This window comes from Penaeus monodon, chromosome 43 (assembly GCF_015228065.2).
Source record: "Penaeus monodon isolate SGIC_2016 chromosome 43, NSTDA_Pmon_1, whole genome shotgun sequence".
In the NCBI taxonomy this organism is placed as follows: domain Eukaryota; kingdom Metazoa; phylum Arthropoda; class Malacostraca; order Decapoda; family Penaeidae; genus Penaeus; species Penaeus monodon.
Window position 1 is genome coordinate 4,310,132 of NC_051428.1, and position 3,734 is coordinate 4,313,865.

At 28.5% G+C, this 3,734-nt stretch overlaps 1 protein-coding gene across 1 annotated transcript in view; it reads left to right on the forward strand.

Annotated features, from left to right (window-relative positions):
* The first annotated feature begins 3,493 nt into the window (after positions 1-3,493).
* Positions 3,494-3,734, forward strand: part of LOC119568424 — an 85,538-nt gene continuing 85,297 nt past the window's right edge. The window contains exon 1 of the mRNA XM_037916945.1: positions 3,494-3,734. This exon is cut by the window's right edge and continues 438 nt beyond it. The gene's annotated coding sequence lies outside the window, so the exon portion shown is untranslated.

Consider the following 3,734-nt stretch of genomic DNA (forward strand, 5'->3'; position numbering starts at 1 on the left):
CAACTCCTTTGTCGAAACCTTACTTTGGAATTTGGGGAACCCCATTTTAGGGTTGGTTTGGGAAGTTTTAGACTGTTGAATCCAATCTTCACTTCTTGGGGCCACCCTACCCGGAAATATTTTTTTGCGAGGGTTTTTGAAACATTTCTAAGGTGCCGTACCTTAATCACCAAAGCTTGTTAATTACCCCCAATGAAAAACCAATAGCATGTTTTGGGGGTTGTGTTTGGGAAAAATGGCTCCTCTTTTCGGCCAACTTCTCAAAATACATTCCCTCGCACCCTTTTTTTTTTTTTTTTTTTTCCTTTTTTTTTAAAGGGGTTTGGTATTTGGGGGTTTTTTGACCTCTGGGGGGAACCCCTGTTTAAGGATTCCCTTCCAAACTGTGGGGGTGTTTAGCACTCGGTTTGGGTTTCGTGGGCAGAAACGATTCATATTCTTTAGTAATTTTTTTATAATCTTGTAATTTAATAATCAATTTTCTTTCCCATGGGTTTGGGGTTTGTGTGTGGTTTGGTTGGTGTGGGTGGCTTTGTTGTTGGGTGTGTGTTCCGGGGCTGTTTTTGTGGGTTTTGTTTGTTGGTTTTGTTTTGCGGTGTTGTGGGGGTGGGGTGTGGGGAAAATCGTATAATACCTTTATCTCTAAAATATTCTTAAATAATTAAATTATCACATTTTTGTTGTGTCTGTTTTGTTTTTTTTTTTTTTTTTTTTTTTTTTTTTTTTTTTTTTTTTTGTTAAGATGTTTTTATTATTTTTTTTAAATCTTGGGGGAATGTTTGTGGGTTTTTGTGTGGGGGTTGTGTCGTGTGGTGTGTTTGGTGTGTTGGGTTTTTCAGTGAGGGTGGTTGTTTTTTTTATTTTTTGTTTTATTTTTTTTTTTTTTATATATATTATATAAATATATAATTATAATAAAATATTTTATATACATATATATATATAAATATATAATATATATAATATATTATATTTTTTTTAAATATTCATCTATTTCATAATATATTAATATTATATTTATTTTATCTCTTATAATATTACCCCATTTCCTTTATAGATCCTTTTACTTTATAATTTTCTTTATTTATCTCTGGAAATCATATTTTGGGGGGTTGGGTGTGTGGTGGTGGTGGTTTTGGGGTGGGGTTGTGGTGTTGGTCGTGGTTGATGGTTAAAATGGGGGTTGTTTATTTTATTTGTATTTATTATGTATATAATATATATATTATATATTATATATATCATATATTATATATTATATATATATATATATATATTATATATATATTACATAAATATTAAAATTATATATTTTATATATATATAAACATATACATACATACACACACACACTGTGTGTATGTATGTATGCATGAATTTTTGTGTATATATGTGAATATATATATACATATATACGCATATATGAATATATATACATATTTATATACAATTACATGCATATGTACAAACGTGTGTGTGTGTGTGTGTGTGTGTGTGTGTGTGTGTGTGTGTGTGTGTGTGTGTGTGTGTGTGTGTGTGTGTGTGTGTGTGCGTATATAAATATATACAAACATGCACACATTACATATAAACGTATTTTGTCCACACCCCACAAAAAAATGAGAAAGTGGCAAGCGTCTACCAGCACAGCGTTTGCGGTCGGAGTCCAGCGCCTGATTTGAGTGAAAACGAAAACTGACCCTGAACTCTGCTTGTAAATTTTCCGCCCGACTTTAGTCATTGTTTCACTAAGGAAAGTCATGTCTTTTCGAAAGGAGTTGACAGCAGGGTACTTACTGGTCTTAATTACTGACTCTGGTTTTGTTGTCTCGATATGGTATTCAAAGTTATGTAGAGTTGTTATATATATCTATATATCTATATATCTATATCTATTATTTTTATTACTATTATATATATATATATATATATATAATATAAAATATATATATTATAAAAAACAAAATTATAAATACATATATATAAAATAAATATATATTATATATATATATATAAATTATTATATATATATAAAATATAAAATTTTTATATTTTAAATAAAATATAAATTTTTGATAAAAATATATAAACTTATAATAATTTCCTGGTTACTGGTATTTTTATATTAAGTAACGGCATTATATAAACTAATAATTTATTATATTTTAATAATATGTTATTATTTACATTATATTTTTATGTATAATCCATCAGGCTATTATATATTTTTTTATATATTATATTTTTATTATTACGTTATTATATTATACTTTCGAGTATTTTATAAAAACTTATCACCCAAAAATTATTATATTCATTCAATCATACCAATAATTCCATCATTATTCATTTTGTTACACGATTAAATATTATTTTGTTTTATAGTATTAATTGTATATTAATTTTTTAATATTATATATATAAATATAATATCATTTTCCACACTGAAAATGAATGAAATTTAAAGATAATTATTATAAGATAATAAACAAACAACAATTAATAATAATAATATAAATAATAACTAATAGAAAAAAAAAAAAAATAATAACAGTGATAGTAATAATGATAATAATGTAATGATAATAACATTAGTGGTAAAAGTAATAAATTCAATTATAAAAATAATGCTAATAATGAAAACTGTGATTATGATTAGATGGCAATAACAAAAACGGCGATACAATTAGAAATAATGAAAATGATGATTAAGATCATGGTAATAATGATAACGACAATAATGATACTAATAATGAACATAATTTTAATAATGATAATAATAATGAAAATTTAATAATAATGAGAATAATGATAGTAACAATGATAATGATACTAATGATAATTATGATAATAACGATAGTAATGAAAATTATGCTAATAATGATACTAATGATAATTATGTTAATTATAATAACAATGACAATCTTAACGATAATAACAATCACAATAACAATAAAAATAATGATAACAATGGAAATAAAAGCAGTACAAATAAAAATATTGTAAGTAATTCCAAAAGACGCGCATAAGCTCATAATTTGCGAAATTGCGTTATATCATGGATAGTAATGCATAATTAACAACCAAGTTGCTTTGCATAAGTAATAGCGTCGTGTTACTGCTGTCCTGGGTGCCCTGCGCATGGCAACATAAGAGACGAGAGAGAATAGTCATTTACGTCAAAGTAACGTTATTTGGTGCTTGCTGTGGTGAATTTGAAGTGTTCTCGTGATGTATATAGACTTTGAAGGAGCAAGTGTGGTGCTGTACATGAGGTTTAGCACAAGTGTACACACACCTTCGTTTTTCCTAGGGCGCTGCCACATTTCCGCTCCTTTCCTCTGTTTGGACGAGTCTTGCGCGGAAATGTGGCAGGGTCGCTCAGGTGTACGGGTGGTTGCCAGGTAGGATGTATAACACTTTATTATGAGCGTGCATTGTGTGTTCCTTTTTCGTATGTGAGAGCGTTGGTGTTTGTGATGTGAAAGGGACTGTAATGAAGGTGAAAAAGGATTGTCGTGGAGGAAAGAACAGGGCGGTTTTTACCCTCATATGATGTCGTCCAGGTGAAGTATCATTAAACCAACCCCTTTTATCATGACCCAAATATCACCCAGCAACGTACAAAAAAAACAAACAGACTAACAATCAACGCATCAATAAATCCCCTTCCGGAAAAGAGAGAGAGAGAACCCAATATATCCCCCAAAAGGAGTAAGATAAATAGATAATTA